The sequence below is a fragment of the Neolamprologus multifasciatus genome, chromosome 23, assembly GCF_963576455.1.
Source record: "Neolamprologus multifasciatus chromosome 23, fNeoMul1.2, whole genome shotgun sequence".
In the NCBI taxonomy this organism is placed as follows: domain Eukaryota; kingdom Metazoa; phylum Chordata; class Actinopteri; order Cichliformes; family Cichlidae; genus Neolamprologus; species Neolamprologus multifasciatus.
Window position 1 is genome coordinate 30336084 of NC_140460.1, and position 20623 is coordinate 30356706.

General features: G+C 40.7%; 1 protein-coding gene across 1 annotated transcript in view; it reads right to left on the minus strand.

Annotated features, from left to right (window-relative positions):
- Positions 1–8552: 8552 nt before the first annotated feature.
- LOC146491946 (uncharacterized) overlaps positions 8553–20623 on the minus strand; it is a 99661-nt gene continuing 87590 nt past the window's right edge. The window contains exon 3 of the transcript XR_014872464.1: positions 8553–9976. The gene's annotated coding sequence lies outside the window, so the exon portion shown is untranslated. The remainder of the gene's footprint in view (positions 9977–20623) is intronic.

Genomic DNA, 20623 nt, shown 5'->3' on the forward strand with positions numbered 1-20623 from the left:
CCTGTGCTGTGCACAAAGAAATGCTGGCATATCTCATAGAACTGAAACAATGAGAAACAGATAAAGTCATACAGAAAATGATTAATTTAGATTATGGCTGCTGAAGCTGACAAGTGACTGAATCATGGGGTTTACTGAAGAAATTCCTCTGGAGTGTTTGAGAGCCTGCTGGTGAATCACTTGCATAGTCAGTTTCAGTGTATTCTTTCATGTCGTCCTTTTAAATCGTGAATGCTAACTGACTGTTGTATGGTTGAGTACACTGAGACTTGGGAGTTCCATTACTGAAATTGTGATCCACCATCTTTGCAACATTTCAAAGAGGAACATATATATTAGTCACATAACTTATTTAAAAAAAACAAAAGCAGTAAATACACCCCTTTCATATTTATTTCAAACTCTAGAGAAACAGTTTGGCCACTTAACATTCTTCTTCCGGCTAATGTGATAGGAGGATACTAAATCCTTGTTGTCTTAATTAGAGCTTAGTGAAATGACGCTGCCGAGGCCTGAAGGTGTTTTCCACAATACTTTGGGGAAAATGGTTAATTAGTTATTGCATGTACTCAAAGAACTGAATCAGCCTCTTTTTAAACAGTTTCCACTTGGAATTCCAAACCTCATCACATGAGGGTGCTCTTTTATTAACACTGTAATTTCTTAGTATGTTTGTCAATACTTTTATACGGGCGACCGTGGCTCAGGGGGTTAGGAAGCGCATCTGTAACCGGAAGGTGCCAGTTCGATCCCCGGGCTCTCTGTCCTGGTCGTTGTGTCCTTGGGCAAGACCCTTTACCCTACCGCCTACTGGTGTTGGGCAAAGGCGGCGATGGCGCAATATGGCAGCCTCGCTTCTGTCAGTCTGCCCCAGGGCAGCTGTGGCTACAACTGTAGCTGCCTCCACCAGTGTAAGAATAGTGGCATTGTAAAGCGCTTTGGGTGCCTTGAAAAGCGCTATATAAATCCAATCCATTATTATTATTACTTTTATGGGTTTTTTTTAAAATTTGTTACTGTATGTCAAAGTCATAAAATGTAGTTGTGAAAATAAATGAAACTCTCTTTAAGTTTTGTTTTATTGTTTAATTTGCAAAATCTAAAGCCAAAATACAGAAGTGTGTGTGTGTGTGTGGGGGGGGGGGGGGGGGCAATAACTTCAGCAATAACTTCAAGTCATGTTTTCTGTGTGACTTTATCAGTCTGTGGCACTATCATAGAGGAACTTTGGCCGACTTTCTTTACAGCTTTGTGTCAGGTCATTAAGGCTTGTTGACATTTTGTTTTGCACAGCTCTCTTAAGGTCTCACCACAGCACTTAAGCTGGTTTGACGTTGGGACTTTGAATGAGCAGCTACCTTTTCTTTTTGAGTCGCTGTGTTGTAGATTTCCTGTTGCAGAACCTAATTTGCTTGTACTTGCACTCATGGGAAGGAGTGGATGTCCCTAGTTGCAGTTAGAGTGATTGTTCTTGTGGATATTTTCCACATGAAGGCCGGTTGTTTTTCTGTCTGTATTCATGCCAGGGTAAGCTTATCAGGTTTGGTCACTTTTCTCACAGGGTCTATGTAACTATTATATGATTCTCGCAGAATAGATTTTTTCTGTTAATAACCACTGTGGTAATGACCCAAATCATCATGTGTCATGTGATTATGCTCCATTAAAACCAGTTCCCACCTTGCACGTCAGTGAACAAACCACTGGCAACAAACCAAGAGAGATGATAATGAAAAGAGTGCAACAGCACACAGAAAACTGTATCAAATCAAGACAGATGACTGAAAAAGACCAGAGGTTCACAACAATAAAAGAAGCTATGCTTTCTCTTTATAACTACATGTCAGCTTTTTGTATCTTTTTCTATTTATTTATTTTTGTCTACACATTGTGGCCCAGTTTCTCTGTTTCCCAAAGCCACTTCCATCTCTCTCTGTCTCTGAAAATCTAAGCCAGGCTTAAGCCTCCATCTACTCTATCTGCATTTTACATTTTCCTCCTCTCTGATTCCATGCTTACTCCAAGGCCTGGGAAATCCTCAGCAGATGCCTGAGAGAGTGTTTGGCTGGCTCCACGCTGTTGACAGACAACACGGCTTCGAATGTGAAAACAAGGCTATTTCAAGCTGGCTTTGCAGTGATGGAATGTACGAATTTATAGACAGAGTGTAGAGGGTAGAAGAAACTCAGATGTTCTCTCTGCACTTGTTTGACATTTTTCTCCGAACTTGTCAACACAAAATGCTTTGTAAGAACAGCATGGAGAAAAATGCAAACATTTTGTGCCTGTCACTCTGAGGGCTTTCATCCTGTGATACTGTACATGGATGTGCATCACAAATATGTTTCCATTTATCAGAATTTCACAGCTGGCATCTTACATTAAATAGCTGGCAAGTATGGAAGGCTGAAAACAACCACAAGTCCACTGAATATTCATGATACTGTTGAATTATTTAGAGAAAATAGGACTCTGTTAGCTGAAAATAGTGGGCACAATGGGTATGTCTGGACCTCACAAATTACATCTGTTACAAGTGTTTGGTGCTTGTTCAGGGTTGAGGAAGCCTTGTGTTTTTACTGAAGTGCAAAGAAAGTAAAGGTGTGAAAGAATCAAAGCTCTAAAATTAGCTTTAGTCTTTTTATTAACCATAATTACAAGGTTTCCCTGACCATAATCATTAACCTGAGGAGCCTAACCTTGTTCCTTTAATTCCACTCTTTTGAATCTTTTTAGTAGATCCTTTGTTTCCAGTACATTTATCATTATGCAGCCACATTGCTCCCCAATGTAACCTACTCAGTGTGTGTAATTTACCATAAATTACATTTTTACATTTTCACATCTGCCCTTTTTGCAAAGTTCACACTAATGTGTGTTATATCTTTAAAGAAAGCATTGTCAAGGGAAAGAATGAACTGCTTAGTTAGAAATATACTGCAAGATAATATATATAATAAGGTCAAGTTATTCATGTTCAGTTATTTACAAATCAGCACCTATTATCCATTACCTCTTCCTAATGTCTGTGAAATCAAAGTAAACATGTGTCATCCTACCCTCATTTGATTTAAAGCGTTAAAGAATGCTCAAAAAGAACAAAGAAAACAAAATGAATATACAAAACATTCAGCACTATTCCCTTAAACATAAAAACTGCCCAGTGTGTAACCTGTCTTAGCAGAGATTCGAACTCTGCTTCTTGTAATGTAAGGTAAAGATCCTGCCATATCTCAGAGAAACCCCCAACAATTTGACACTCTGTCAGACTGGAAGGAAAATACTCCCTTTTAACATATTTATACTTTCTATTGTTAGTATGGAAACACGCAATGCACTAAGAATACCTGGTTGGTGCTGTCATACTGTTAAAATGTTGAGCGTGGAAAACTGCACTTCTCAACTTAGGTGGTGGGCATCTTGGCTAAGTAATGAAAGGTTACTAGGCAGTAAGTGGAAGGTAGTAGCATTGGTAGAAGCATCAAGGCATGTATTCATTTTTCATCTTCCACAGGGAAGAATTTCGTAGTGTATGGTGAGAGGCTCAACAGGTGTTTTATAAAGTGTACATGGCTGAAACTGGCATTCTTCCCAAGTGCTGTGGTCACTTTAAGACTCCGCTCTAAATTTGCATTCCATATAGTTTATTCAAGATTCAAAGATTGAAAGTGTTTATTGTCATGTGTCACATGAGGAAAAGGCATTTCTCTGTGCAATGAATTTCTTTCTTTGCTGTCCACCTACAGATGCCGGTTAATATATACAATAGAAATAGAACATATAAATACAAATAGTATTTTTTATGCTTTTATGCAAAAGAACTATAGCTTAATATGTAGGATGATCTGATGTGCAAATATATATATATATATATATATATATATATATATATATATATATATATATATATACATATATTATTATTATTATTATTATTATTATTACTATTACTGTGAAAAATAGGTCAGCTTATGCAGATGTTGTACATGGAAATCCAAATGGGACACAGTGAGTGCATGCAGCAGTTTGATACATCAGTCTATATCAGCTATTTGAAATTAGATTTAGATTGAGGGCAATAAAATTGCTTGGTTAGGTTTAGGAAAAGAACAATCCCGTGCCGACTGCTCTCTTAGGTAGTGCTTCCTTGACGAAGCTGATTGGCAACAGGTAGGTGTGATTACCCCAGGTGTGGCTGGCTCCAAGGCGGGAAGACTCTCCAGGCCTGGTGTGGCAGCAAAGCGCGAACACCTGAGCACACACACACACACACACCCCAACGTGTACACAGGGAAACGGGGACAATCCTGAGAATCTGATAGAATATTCATTAAACCCAAGAGAACATATGAGCCCATGACAAATATGTGAATGAGCACATTAGCCGTTTAGCATTGAGCTGTGCTCCAGTATGTCGGCAATATCTTTGCCAGCTGGCGATGTTGTGCCTGACGACGATGGCGTCTCAGATTTGGCCGGGGAAGATGCACTCTGAGACTTCTTCATTACGAGATCCTGGAAGCACTGATCAATGTAATCTTGGAGAGCCTCTAAACTCTCCCCGTTGTTCTCCAGGGTGTTGGAGATGATTTAGACAAATATTGTTAGTTATAAGACAATTGATTAGTGTATTTGGTAATACTGAAGCTTAAAGGAATTTGTTCAATTCTAAACTACCATTCGCTTTAATTTTCCGCCAAAATCTCCGGCGTCTGATGTCAGTTACAACATGAGTCACTTACCTTGTCCGTCCTCAACAGTGTCATTTTTCTGTTGAGTTTCGACTTTTTCAGTCATGCTGCTGTATTTGAACCTTTTAGTAATTAGATAATGTTGGAGCCCATTTTGATACTAGGTCCAAAATGTCGGCACTAGTGATTTAATTTCCACTTGATGTGATTTAGTTTTTCCATTAATCCATTTTTTTTCTTTTCTCAGCCCGATGCTGTGTCACTCTCACTCTGCCTGACCTCCTGTAATCATCTCATCTCCATTGTCAATTTCTCTCTACTATCCCTGGACCGATAAGCTTGCTCTGCTTGCAGTTCTTCCCATTTATCACCCCAATTTCAATAAATGAAAACAGCTATAGGGGGGAAAAAACCCTGAATAGATGAGAAATCTTGTGCAGTGTGCAGTGTCAAGGCTAGCTTTAGGGAAAATTCAATCAAACCTCAAGTGTCTGGGAGATTAATAGCTGTCATTATTCATTCTCAACTCAAAGTGCTACGTGCATGCGGTTCATGTGAGTGCATGAAATGTGATAGAAATAGATTATATTTCCTCTGCAGAGCCTGAGCTGCTGATAATAATTTTTTAAAGACAATAAAAGCCCAAAATCTGTTCTGTAAACTGCTTTAAATAAACCTGGGGAGAAAAAATCTTTTTAAATAACCCAGCAGGCTTGGGTCAGGCACAAGTTGAGCTTCTTCCTCCCTGCTTTCTCTTCCAGTTTACCTAACACGGGCTTTTCTCCTCCGTGTCCTAGAACATAACTGACAACGAAATTAAGTGGCGGTGGGCTAGTGTCAGCAGCGAATTATGGAGGATGTGACAGCTCTGCGTTGATGGCAGATAATCGCAAGGCATAATAATCTCTGCCAAGAGAATTGCTCCCGGCTTCTTTATGGTCATAGTAACTGAATCCTTGTCTGGCACTGTAGGTAAGTCAGATAACACAGGCACCATTTTGTAGCTCGTGGGCACACGCTCTTGCAAACGCATAAACTCACTAACATCCGTCTTGCTTTTGTAAAACACAGGAAGCCCACATGTGACTTATGCCACTGTCAGCTCAGCAGCACCTCCAGGAACAATATCAACTCCAACACCCACACTCCACGTGCACACCCACACACACAGAATGACTGTACATTTACCCAGTCATGACAAATCAGCCTTTCCACTGGCTGCCCCACCTTAGGGGGTTGTAACAACAGTGTCAGCTCAGATGAGGAAAGAGGCATCTCTCCCACACAGGACCACTGATTCTCGTGAGCGCTTTTACTTTCATGTTATTGGTCTGCTTTATTTCATTACACTCTAGAGTTTTATCGGGGAGACTGTAGCTGAATGAAGTTTCCCCAGAAATGACTTTAATCTGGCTTGTTTTCATCTCACAGTTGATCTGTTTTCTTTTGACTCAATGGGCAAGGCAGCTGTGCCGAGCGAGCAGTTTCATGCAGTTTAATCACACAATTTGTGACGTTAAATTTGAATATTTTGACATGTTTTTCACCTCCACCCCCGCGCATGTTCATCGTGAATTACATTCACTTTACAGCATTTTCCTCCTTTTGTTGGGATTCAGCTGGCTGACTAAACACAGGAAAAGACCAGTGTCTGTCAGTGATAATTACTTATGCAAATAAGCCCAGCACAGTAATTACAACTTACCAACACACATAAACACACACTGTGTGGCTACAGTGGCGTTCATCCTTGAAAACAAAGCTATCATAATTATTTAAACTGTCATTTACACAATGAAACGACCGTTTAAGACCACAGATCAATTTTTCACATAAGTCATGAATAAATGAAAAGTAGTTATGGTCCAGCTGGTTCACCTGCAGCAAGCAGAAAGGCATTTTAGCATGTGGAGGTTTGAGGTGGAGTTTGCTGCTCCACCAGTCTCATGAAATACCACCTTGCTGTTGCAATGCATGGGGGAGGGGGGGGGGAGGGGGCAAAACTCTCATTTCACTTGTCACTGGGAAATACACACTGCAGACTGGGTGCAGTGAGTTTTACAGAAGGACAAGCAGAGAGAATTACAGCCCCCACCATCAGCATTAATTGGATTGATGATATTGCAGCATATGTTTAAAGTCAAGATCATTTTAAATAGTTTATATTCTGTATAATGGCCAGCATCATTTCCCTGTGAACTCATAGTGGGTCATCTGATTGTTTGGGGTTCGCTAGTTTCTCTCTATTACTGAAGGGTTGATACTTTACAATATAAAAGGAGGTTTAATATTATTTCAGAATTATATTTATTGGTACTATTTGATCATCTGAGTTCTTCCCAAATGATCTAATGATCTAAAACATAACTGAATATTAATAGTAAGAGAGTTTTTAAAGGGATTGCAGTAGCACTCTGTTTATAAGGAAACATAAAATTACATTGTGAAATGCACTACACACAGGTACACACACACCCAGGTCTTTGTCTCCAGATGCCACGTTTATTTATTGTTTCCTTTGTTATGACCGACCACAGTCTGACAGCTGTCGGTCCCAGCTGATTTCCAGCCCTCCTCCGCTCCTCTCCCGTCTCACTATAAAAGGGAAGGAAACCATCATCAGCTGAAAATGCCATCAGCTGTTCTCACCTGCGTCTCCAGCACCGCCCCGTTGAGCTCACCGCACCACTCCTCCCCTGCAGCCGCGCCCGGGACCACACCTCCGCCACATACATATTTGGTGAGTCCCAAATATGTTTAAAGTGAATATATCAGTAATATGTTCACTCACAACATTTTTTCTTACCAAATTCTACAATATTTATTTGCTGACTGCAGAGTTATTGAACTTTTTATGGTTGTGGCCAGACACTGGAAACACGTTACCTCAGGATAGGAAAAAAAAACAAAACTTATTTCCCAAACCTAAATCTAGGCAGGGCTTCCAGTGCTTAAACTCAAGTGTCAAAAGCTCTTTATTTATAAACAATTATACATTTTATGGAGACAGTGTTATAATCATTTCTATTATTTTTATTTTATAATAATTTAAGCAGTCAGAGTCGCTTCTTTCTGGACCTTTTCTCTAACTTTATCTTAGTTTGAGCTTGAAGGTTTCTTTCTCTTGCTTTCTTCAAAGTTAACTGCAAAAAACAAGCAGGGAAGAACTTCTTGCAGCATAATCAGTGATGTTGCTATTCTCCTCTTTTTTAAAGGTAGGAAGAGTTGATTTTCTGCAGCTCCTGCTCCTTCAAATAATTTGTTTTCCCATAAAGGTCCTCAGTGTTGCAGTGCTTGGCTTTAAAATTCCTAAATTTCACAATGGAATCTCTGTTGGTGTCCCTGCACCCCTTTGTTTAGCAGGCTTCTACTCTGTGTCTTTGAGCTTTCAGGAACTGCTCAGTCTGTTCCTGCTGTTTCCTGGACTGCAGTCTGAGTAGGAAGCCTCAGTGGTTTAGGTTGAAGAATCTACAAGCAGCTCTGCAGTTGGGTGGATGCTCTGTTCATGCAGATTTCGGATGGTCCAGTTTTTAAGTGAACGTAACAATGATTAGCAGTGTTCTATTCTATTCAATCGTCACTCAGTTCAGATTTGAGAATGTCCTCTTTTTTTAAAGTTCTCTATTTGTTCTGCAGTGTTTTAACACAAAACTGATCCAACAGTCTAATAGTCTAAAGTTCTGTTATTTGCAATTGCCAGTCTGGCAAGAGAGAGGTGCTGTCTGTGCTGGGAGTCATAGAGTTAGTATCTGAGAACAGCGATCTCCTCCCTCACATGTCATAATGCCATAATTAACCAAGAATTGGACTCAAGAGGCAGGAATCAGAAGCTGACTGCAGTTTCACAGATTTTATTGCATGGGTAAAAGGTGTAATTTATGAGTAGGTAAGTAATACTGGCGAGACGAAAGAAGCGGTTAGCAATGGCCAAGGTGAGGTTAAGGTGATCTTGCAGATTTGGTAATTAAATTCTGAAACCTTACTTGTTTCTTAAGCAGGTCATTCGGAAGGGCAGCTGGTAGTCAGATGGGTTTCAAGAAAGGTGGAGAGTGGGAAGCCAGGTAAGCATTTATACTTACAGGTGGAACAACCAGCAGGAAAACTCAGTTAAATAGAAATGAATGTGTTAACCAGGGTTTTAATAGTTTTGCAATTTTCATTAGTTTTTATTTTTATTTCGTTTTGACTTCAGATTTTCAATTTTATATCAGTTTTAATTAGTTTTTACCAACTGTTTGCTAGTTTAGTTTAGTTTTTATTTTTTTGAAAATCCTTAGTTTCAGTTTAGTTTTGATTAGTTTTAGTTATAGTTTTAGTTGTGTTTGCAATAATTAAGTGTAACAAAATCCCAGTTTCATCATATCAGTCATTCTGCTCATCCTTGGGTATGTTGATATTCCAGCTACCATACTGCACCCTGGACAGGTCGCCTGTCTGTCGCAGGGCTAACACGCAGAGACAGACAACTCACATTCCCACCTATGGGTTCTTTAAATAAATAAATAAAGGCGGATGAACAACCATTGATACCAGGCAACTATAAAATGTATATCTTGGCCCCAATGAGACTATTAACTCTCGCAGCACCGGGTGTTCGTAATTTTGGTTCAAGTGAATTGATAAACTTTTTGAAGGTAATTGACTCACACAGTTGTGTAGATATCCCCGTCCTGTTGTCTCGGGATGCATCACGCTGCCTTGCCTGAGGTTAGCTTCTGTTTTCTGGGGATGAGGGTTGAGTGTTCTCCCTTACCTTACCTCAAGGTAAGCTAGGTTAGCCTTCTTGTGTGAGCTTTTCAAGTGCACTTTAAGGTTTGTGGGATTTTTTTCCCTTTAGAAATGTCCCTCATAATTTGTCTCTTTCCACTACAAGACACTTGCTTTATCCAAAACACAGTCATATTCAAAGTAATCCCAAATTGGACTCTGGCTCCCGACTTTTCCTGACATGATTCTGCGCGTGGACGGAGCAGCGACACAGACGACTCGACTAACGTGCTGCCACCTGCTGGCATAATGAGACACAGCAAGAAAAAAATCTGTAAACTACACTTCATTTTCACCCTTGACTATTGTATGACACGCACACATCAATGAAAACTAAACACATTTTTGCTATAAATTCAGTTAATTTTAGTTAGTTTTGTGAACACTCATTTCAGTTTTAGTTAGTTTTCCTTTTTTTGTTTTTATTTTTATTTCCGTTAACGAAAATGTTTTTTCACTTCTAGTTTTCGTTATTTCGTTAGTTTTCGTTAACGATAATAACCTTGGTGTTAACTGACCTATTGAAAGGCGTTCTGGCTTCAGACAGGTCAGACAATGGAGGTGACAATAATCTGGGAGAGAGCAGTAAACTGACAAACCAATCAAAATGCAAAACATAGGAAAACAAGTAAGGAGAGCTGGCACACAACTCCACCTTTGAGTAGAGAAAGAGTGAGTGAGTGAGCGAGCTTGTGCATTCACCCACTTTCTCTTTTCAAGGAGGAGCAACCCTGAGGCCTGCCAGGACCATGACAACATGAAGGTCTGCCTCACCTGATCTGAAATTCAGATTGACCTGATGATGCCAAGTCCCTTGTTGAGTTTCTTTTTCTTCTTCTGGAGTTTAAGTTTAGGTTTTCTTGCATCAGGTATGACCACTAACTTTGTAGATTCATAATGCTTGACTGAATGTTTGAACTGAATGCCACCACTTCTTTAATGACTTGCTTTACTTATGTGTCATGGCAGTACAGAAGTGCTTCGCAGAGATTTTACTTCTGTTTCAGGTAAAAAAGAAAAAGAAAAAAAAAGAATAAATATCATAAAAACTAAAAAAACATCAAGAAAAAAGTCCAAACAAGCCTAAGGAACATAAGGATGGATGAACTGTTTGTCTCATCTTACCTGTAGCTGCAAACGTACTGGGCAGTATTTCCTCAGTATTTGTTCTGAAACAGCTTGATTTGGCTTCTTGAAGCCTGGCAAAATAAAGCTACCCTTGATTAAAATCTTAAGGCTTTCCTTTCAGGGTAAGATGGAAGCAGGTGCTACAAAAGTAATCCAACCAACCTGTTATGTGGAAATTCTGAGAAAGCAAAAATGCTTCTCCATGGAGAAGAGATTTCTGCTGAGTTCATGTTTTGTTATCAAAGTCTGTGAAACAGACGTCTCAGTTTAGTCATAGTTGCAAATCAGTCCTGCACTCAACGGCATGTCACAACTGCATCAAGGCTGATCTCACAGGTTGTTCAGCCCAGTGTCACTGCAAGGTCAATTATTTCCTCATTTACTGAAAAGCTATTTGCTAATCTCACTATTGGGCCTCTTCTGAGGCCATATCTGATCGAGAATTTGCTCTCAGACAGCATACTCTTTAGACCAAGGATCATTAATGTTATCTTGGGTTATTTCAAAGGGAGTGAACAGGATCTCTTGGGAAGGTGAGCTGAAAGGAGAAATCAACCGGGTTGGAGGTGCAGTTAATCACATGAGGTTATGGGAAGGTGGTTGCTATGGAGCACCAGCCGAATCAACAATGGCAGTCCACACTCTGTTTTTAGTCATGGGGATATTTTCCTAGCACTGGGGTCAGCACAGCGAAAATCCCCAAGGCCTCATAACCCGGTCCTTCTGGTTTGATGATAAAGTCTCATAACTGACTATCAGTTTGGTTTCTAATGAGTCAGAAGATCAGAAGCAAGACTTGATACAAGCAGAACATGTGCTCTAATATTGAGCAACAGTGTACAGAACATGACTCTAGTTCAGGATGAAAATCAAACGTGTCCTGAATATTTACATCCTACCGGACTTTCTTCCCCAGTTTCATGCTGAGATTGTTTCAACTGACTCGCATATTTAAACAGAGAGCTGAAAATGATTTAAGCAGGCAAAGCATGGCAAGATTTTCTTCTCTGCACTAAAGTGAGTACAAATAGCAGGAAAAACATTATAGAAAACATCTCCTTGGCTCTAATAACGTTTTCTCTGTTATTTAGTGTGACACGGGTCTATGCTTAATGCAAGCTGAGACACAACTTGCCAGCAGAAACTTAAATTCGCACTTGAATGCCTCGGAAATTCACCTCAGCTCAGCTGCTGTGCTTGGAACTTAACAATTCCCACTGGTAATGATTTGTGGCTTTGATAGTTGTGATTTTTATCAGGTGTATTCAGAAAGAATGTGACTGCCAAGATAAGGAAGAAATTGAATTGAGTTTTAATAGAAGCGTAGCGTATTCATTCATGACTACAATATGCACACTTATGGATGCTCTCACTCACAAATCACAGATGAACATGTGCTTTTCTTTGATGTTGGCATGCTGCTGGTCACACACACACACACACACACACACACACGTGTCACTGTCAGTCAGTCTCGTTCGGTGTCTCCTGTACAGTACAGAATGCATTCAGCTTGCCAAATTTACATAAATCTTCAATTGCTAGCAGCGCTGTATGTTTGTAAGTTTTCTCCCCAACAAACACAGCAATGTTGATGAAACGTTTTGCACCGTCGAGGGCAACCGCGTGTGCCTTTGGTTTCATTCTATAATACTGGACTTATTTTTCTACGAAGGTTTGAACTTTGAGAGTGTTTAAACAAGAGAGAAAAGTGTTCATGCCTGTCTGAGAAAAGTGTATAAAGTGTGTAGTGAGGGGTTTTTACAACCTTAAAACATCTATAATAAATGTAAAAAATAAAGCTCACTTCTATCTCGGGTTATTTTTAGTTCAATGTCTCATTGTACTGTGAAAGGAAAGCATAGAAGAAACAACGAAGCAAAACAAAAATAAATCAGGAATCTTTTTATAAACCAAAATGTTTTACAAATTTTTGACTCATCAAAGTCACCTTTTCCACACAGTGGAAACCAAATATTCTTAAGAAAGTTCTTCACTTGTAGGTTGCTTTGCTTTCACTCTTCTACCTTTTTTCCCCACTGTAGTTCTGGCATAGTTTGAACTTATGTGATTTTTCATCTGTTTTGGTTCAGGGTGCCTCTCACTTTGTACGAATCACCAAATCCTGGATCCCGCAAAACAGCCCCAGGCCATCACTCTTCCTCCTCCATGTTTGACAGTTGATATCACACACTGTGAAAGAATCCTTTCGCCTACTCGACAGCGTGCAAAAATCCTGCAAGATTCCAAATTTCAGTAGTCTGACTGTGTTTCAAGTTCCAGGCAAGCCTCTTTTTCCTATTGTGGTGTCTCACTAATGGCCTCCTTGCTGCAACAAGTTCTCTCTTTACATTTCACACTAAAACCTGTTTGCAACAACCACTATAAAAGCTGTGGTCTTTTAGGTACTATGATACTCTGTCCCTCTTCTATTGTTAATTGCCTTTTTCTTCCCGTTTTTATAACAACACAGTACTTTTTGCAATACAGTACTGTTCAAATAATGCTCATGAAGGTATGGTACCACATTGTGTTCCAACACTGCTTTATGCAGACAGAGGGGGATTTAAATAATACAGAAAAGTTGGGACAGGAATTGATAGCACCACCTTTCAAGGCTTGATCAACTTCTATTGCTGCAGAACTGCTTTAAGTTGTCAACCTTTCCTGTTCCATGGAAAATGCCTTTTTATATATAACTCAAAAATGTACATTTACATGTACATTTCAAGCTTTTCATTGGACATGAACTGCTTCAATTTCTACCTGTCGCCATCCAAGCAGGCCCATGCATCTGACAAGACTGCCTCCTGGACAACTTGCAGATGAAGCATTTCTGGCCTAGAAAACTTGACTGACAACATGCTAGAGAGGTTATGCCTCTCAGGTGGCTGGGGAATGTGTCCGTGTCCTCCTAGAAGAGCTGGAGGAGGGGACTGAGGACAGGGAGGTCTGTGCATCTCTGCATAGACTACTGCATCTGGAAACTAGAACTGGATAAGCATTGGAAAAAGAATGAATGGAGAATGGCTGTACTTTAGATAGCAGGTGATAGGTTATTATTCATTATCACCAGAAAACAAAAGGTTGTTTATCACATGGGCACATGCAATGCCAACTGCATGTGAAATACAGAGCAGCCAGGGGCAGCTTGGCTCCTCCTAATAAGACACGTTTGAAAACACAATTTGTAAAGTTTTATTTGCTGCACCTTTTTTTCTGTATCTTTATTGTTATACATATATAAAATTAGGCTCTTATAGTTGTGTGATTCATTCAGAAGGATAGATATTACCATTTCACTTTAAGTGAGGTGTTGGCATGCTATTTGTTTCAATGCTCAATTATAAAAACAGGAAATAAAATATTAACAATCACAAATGTCTTTCAGCAATATTTTTTACTTGTTTTGCCTCTATTATAATTTAGATTGATATTTTACTCTCCCTCTGTCATTTTCCAGGTCTATGAAAGATACACAGACTGTTAATCTTGCTAGATACAAATAACTGTGTGCATAATTGTAAGAATTAGGATAAAGTGAAGCTTAAATGTTTATAAATATTCTAGTTTTTGTTTTTTTTACTTAAAGTGAAATTAAAAAGGTAAGATCTTTGTGTGTTCGCATGCACTGATGACATATCATCTGTAGTAACAGAATTATTGTAAAAATGTAAAGAAATAAATATTAGGTTTTGAGAGCTTGAAAATGAAGGCAACAGGACTACTTTAAGTTTGTGAAGACTTATGAGCTAAGGTGTGGGTTAAGGGTGAGGCCTTAGCCATCATGAGAACTATTGAGGTCACCAAGTATACTATTGAGGTGGTCTTGTTGTGGCACTGGAACTTGCACGGTAGACATTTTATAGTGAAGTCTGTCCTCACTGATGTCCAACAGGACATAGACGGGAAGGCGCAAAAGGAAGCGGAAAGGAAATGGTCTTTGGACAAAGTGAGACGTTCTCATTGTTAGTTTCCTTAAAGTATAACATAGTGAGATTGATTTCCAGGTCACCGGCAGGATTAGAGAGGACAGAGGAGACAAAGAGGCATAAATTGGAGAAATAACATGTTGTGCGTGCCATTGCTCTCTCCCCTTAAGGCCCACCCTTTGTCTCCTGTGGAGACAGTGTGATGGAGACTCTGCTCAGCAGTCAAAGTGTAAAAAAGATGGTAAGAAGATTTGGTCAGTGGGTCAGTTGTCTGGTGCTGAAAGCTTCTGGTGAGTGGTTGTGTTCTCCTGTTTAGCTTTAGAAAGTCATTTTGCTGCCATGATTTTGCTCTTGTAGGAAAAGCTGTTTCTCCCTATTTTAACCGCTTTGTTTTCCTGAATCAGTTCCTTGATCCTTTTTCTAGCGTTATGACATCCCCCTGTGACCCTGAATTGAATAACAAAATAGATAATGTTACTTCTCTAGATCATTTTATGGTAGTGCAAGTTGATCAGATTTTAGAAAACCAGCGGCTAATGCTTAAACTTGGAGTGGCTGTAGCCCAGGAGGTTCTATTAATCAGAAGGTTGGTGGTTCAGTCGCTGGCTGCTCCAGTCTGCATGGCCAAGTATCCTTGGGCAAGATGCTGTCAGTGCGCTGAAATGTAGCTGCCATCACCAGTGTGTGAACAGGTGAATGACTGAATGTAGTGTAAAGCGCTTTGGGGTCCTTAGGGACTAAGTAAAGCGCTATACAAATACAGGCCATTTACAATTTACCATACTGAACTTTAAGTTGCTCCCGAGTGTGACTGTTAGAACGCATTTGAGCACAGAAAAAAAGTGCTTATGTAAATGAGGCTTGTAGTATAAAGTAGAGTAGAAAGGCTATAAGAACCAGTCCATTTACATTTCACAGCTATATTTGTTTGGACATTAGGACCATTAGACAGCAACCCTGTGCAGTAAATTAACATGTATAACAAGTATATAGATGTAGATGTAGCGAAGGTGACCAAACACTAGAATTCATCAGTGCAATCTAATTCAATGTAAAATAAATAATCAAATCAATAAATACAAATAAAAGTTTAAGACCTCTGTTTTGTGCTTTCCACAAAATTAAATACACAAAATATCTGCGAGTTCTGAGTGTAGTCATTTTAATAAGATGTATGTTTTACGCTGAAATTGGCAGCTCTCCCAGTTCCTCCGTACCTTTAGTCAAATGCATAATGAGGTTTTGCCCATGACATTTTTAAGGAAATAAAAGCTCTTCTTTTTATGATTGCACATATAATAGATAGTATGAGTAAAGTTCTACCTTTCACTGGATTTCGCACTGAGATAAACTATAATTTCTGTTGCACTTGTACATTAAACTACAGGAGACGCATGCTAATGATTTCCAGAACAGGGCTTTCAATGTTCATAATTTATTCTGCATTAAAAAAATGGATGTTGTAAATGTGAATCTCCTGCTGTGTTGCTGGAGGCAAACAGCAGGAGATTCACATATGCCAACTGTGTCTTTGAATCCCTTTATCCCACAAACTGTGATGCACTGATTGACTTTCTCTGCAATTTGAGCTAAAGTAGCTCGTCTGTTGGACTGGACCACACGGGCCAGCCTTCACTCCTCACCTGCATCAGTGAGGGTTGGCCACTCATGATACCATTGCTGGTTCACCATCATTTCTTCCATGGACCACTTTTGCTAGATACACCACAGAAGAGCCGCAGTTTTTGTTATGAGCAGGCAGGAGTGGTAGCAGGAGGATCCAATGTGCAGACACTGAGGCGGAACGTAACTCAAAACAGCTTTAACACTGGAAGTCCCATGGCTCCTTTTCCAGGGCTAGGTGTGGAGGGTTGTGTCCGAAGCAATTGTTCTTTTCTTGCCTTCTTCCCAGCTACATGAGAGTGATCCAACTCTCTTGCAAGTTCCACCAGGAAGTCCACCCGTCTTTCCTTCGTCCCGGTGCATGCTTGATACAGCACATGTGCATTCAGTGCTGCCATGTCAATCATGTTATAGAACACGGCAACTGGCCAGCGGCGTGTTCCTCTGCGGACAGTGTACTCCCGCACCATCTGGTCCATCACATCCACGCCACACTTTGTGGTGTTGTAGAGGGTGACAGTGTTTGGCTTCCTTTTGGTAGTGTTATCAGTCTAAACCACGCTGTTAAGAATATAGACTTTCTTCTTCCGTTTGGCCGCATACGCTGTCAGCGTGGTAGCAGAGGTTGAAAACACCTAAGAAAAAAGAAATTGTTATTTCCATAGCCCTTTTACACACAATGAAACACATAAACATAGAACCACAAAAGACCTGCAACATACCCGAGTGGTGAATTCATTGCAATCTGTCTGTCTAGCGGATTGAGGAATTTCCCTGCGAATCTTGTCGACTGTGCCGAGGATGGTGGTTTTCCGTCTAAGAAGTTTTTGCGCAAGTGAAAGCGATGTGAAGAAATTGTCCGTGGTAACATTTCTGCCCTTGTCTAGGAATGGTTCCATCAGCCTCATCACTACATTTTCAAACTCAAAGGGCAACAAAACTAGGAATATAAAATGCACTTTCACAGACAGCGCACACAGCTAGATAGCGGTAGATCACAACACCAACAAGCTGAAACACAAGGCTTAAATACATAGAGGGAGCAATCAGGGAATGAGTAACAGGAGGGAAACACAGCTGGGGCAAATCAGGCCTAACAAACAGGGGAAGCGAAACCAGATACATTAACATCAGACATGGACCTTCAAAATAAAACAGGAAACAACACAGACTGAACTAAAGACACAGACTCACACGCAGGCACTGCAACAGAGTGAACCGAGACGTAAACCATAAGACAGAACACAGACAAAGAAACCAAAGACTAGAAATGATAAATAATATAATAAACTCAAACCTCTGGGTCAACGACCCAGGCATCCTAACAGTTTTGGAGACGCTATGACCCTGTTGTGTAGCCATTTCAACTTGGCCCTTGTCAGACTTACTTAAATTAATTCATCCACTTGCCCATTTGTTCTTGTTAGCAGAGACGGGTCTTCCAGCAGAATCCAAAAGAAACAGTTTTTCAATACTATTTGTTTACACTCCAAACATATATTTCTCAAACTTCAATAACTTCCCCTTTGTTGCTGGCTTTGTCATAACATCGGCCACCATCAGACCTGTCGAACAATATTCCAATATCAAATTTCCAGCATTAACTGTTGATCTTACAAAATGATACTTGATATGGAAATGCTTACACCTTTGTCTGTTAACAGGATTCTTTGCCAATGCGATAGTCCCTTGATTGTCCTCAAAAATCTTTGGTGGTCCCTTTTGATGCTCATACATGCTTTGCAACAGTTGTGTCAAGTACAAACATTCTTGTGTTGTTGCTGCCAAAGCTATTGTTACGGATTCAAATATTGGGGATGGATACAAGAGGAAAACCAAAATAACCACACTGGTCCGGCCGGGTCAAGTCAAACGATGATTTAATGAACACACGCGTGGGAGATGGACACCATACAGCAGACAGCATCAGATCTCAAAATGGTGGAGCATTGATCAAACTCTTATAGCCTCTAGTGGCCCCCACCTTATCATAAAAGCCTAAACATTCACATTCTTTCTCACACACAGCGCCTAAGCTACGACCTTGGCTCCCTGTTTATCTGCTCCTGCTGAGATGGGGCAGTATGCTCTGTTCTCTTTTTTTTTTTTTTTTTTTTTTTTTTTTTTTTTTTGCCTGTCCCATTTGGTTCTTTAGCCGTCAGAATTGTTGTCTGAAGACCAACAAGGATACCCAATGGATTTATTTTGCCAAATGGATCATCAGCATTGCCGTATTGGTCCATTTGATCGACCTTTGTTTTTATTATTTATTTTATTTTATTTTCAGTTGTTACAGACGGGACAGACATGAGTGAGGGATAGGAAAGGGAGAAAGAAAGAGGAAGGAAAAGAAAAACAGAAGGGGAGAGGGACAGTGAGAAAGGGGGGAAAAAAATATCTCCGGGATCACCTGTTGAGAGAAAAAGAATAGAAAACAAGCAAAAAAACAAAACAAAACAAAGCAACATACTATACACAACACCATCGCATTAATCTAGCTAAGTGTAAACAGCAGTAAATACTAAATATTGAATGTTGTTGTGCAGCACGCAGGACAGACAGCGCACAATGTGCTTTGAAGTAGCAGCCAAGAAAGGTGTGATTTAAGTCTACGAACAGTGAACACCCATGTGCACACCTGTGTGGATCGGCGCGCTTGTATTCAAATGGTTTCCCCATGTAATGGTCTGCAAGAGGATGTAGAGAGCCATAGCCCTGTCCCCCAGGGCATGAAGCAGGCATGGAGGAGATCCAGGCCCCAGACATCCAGAGGCCCCAGAGTGCAAGAGCCCAAGGAGGACCACCGGAGGGGCATCCGTGCCACCTTCATGGGAAGGGCTGAGGATACCCAGGCGAGGGGTCACCCAGTAGCCACCGGGCAGAAACTAGAGGGGGCTGCACCGGCGTGCCCGCCGGCTCTGCCGGCAGCCAGCTGTGCCAGAGTGAACCGAGCCGCAGGCACAGAGGCCGGAGGCCCGAGGGCCCCCCGCGCCCCGGAAGAGGCCCGACTGAGCAGCAGGCGCCAGGCCCCGCCAAGTAGCCACCGGGAGTGAGCTGGCGCATGACCTGAGCGCCCAGCCCCGGACACCAAGAACCAACAATGCACCGACCCCTGAGGGCATCAGTCACCGGCAGGGAGTGTGGTGAGGGGAGATAGGCCTCCACACTTGGAGGGCCTGGGAGTTCCCAGAGAGGTGGAGTCTAAGACCCGACCTGACATATAGACACAGACAAACAGGCACACACAGACACAGACATGCATTCCCACCCTCATGCACACATATACAAACACTCAGCACTCGCCCAACGTAGGAATAAACGTAAATGGACATGTACACACAATCACACTCCCCAAACATAGTCTATACCCCTATGTTTGTATGTAACAGTATGCTCTGTTCTCTTCTAACCAGACAAATAAGGCGATGACTTTCTGTGAACAGTATTTCTTATAACTCACAGTATAATGCATCATAAAACAGTATCATTCACTCACAATAAATCAGCAGTCTAATATAATGCAAATCAGTTTACCAAATGTAATAGTTATCACCTTCTTCTAATTCAGGAACATAATGCAAACTAAAACTACATAATAATTCACAATCTTTAATTAGGGGTCTAACATGGCATAAAATAATATTATAATCCGACAATTCCCCCTGATGAATTTTTAACACCTTTATTTTATGGCTGTAGGCACCAGTGTCTTCCAGTCGGGTGATCCTCTGCTCTTGTTTCCTTCAACCTCAGGGGTTAGACAACCCTTCAGTCGTTGCACAGATCAGGGGATTATTCTGCCCCGATTTCAAACAATGATCTGTGTATTCTGGGGTCACCGCTGTGTTCCCCAGGAAAAGGAACAGGAACGTGTTCCCCTTTCGCCCAAGAGCCTCTCGAACCTCGTTGGTCTGGTGTTCCTGGATTTCCCCCAACCCCTTCATGGTTATTGCTGTGTTTATGGGATCCATCCTTTTGAGGTAACTAGCTGGAGCCCAAGATGCCATGACACTTGAACCCAGTTGGTGTTTCCGCAGTCACCGTGTCTGTCTCTGCTGCGAAGGATCCTCGTATATCTGTGGCCTCGTCTGGTGTCTGTTCCTTTCTCTGTAAGAGACAGAAAACCAAAACACCTCTCTTCCCAGCTCTAACAATCTAATGTTGTTATCTACTGATCTTTTGGTGGTTCAGAATTGGTTTAGAACATTCAGAATGTCCCAAGGACTTATCCTAATTTAGTGTATGTGTGTGTAAGCGTGTTTGCATTTCGCCCGCTGCACTGGCATTTCCTACACTTTATCAGTCCAGACTATCGCCGAACGAAGCTTATGACCTTCAAAAGACCGAGTGCCAACTCATTATAAGCACATTTGCAAGGTATGTATAAAAATGATTAAAACCACTCATTCTAATAAAAGACATCAAAAACAAATTAGCCATTTTTAATTCTAACATGTGTCCCCCCCATTTTCACAAAAATCA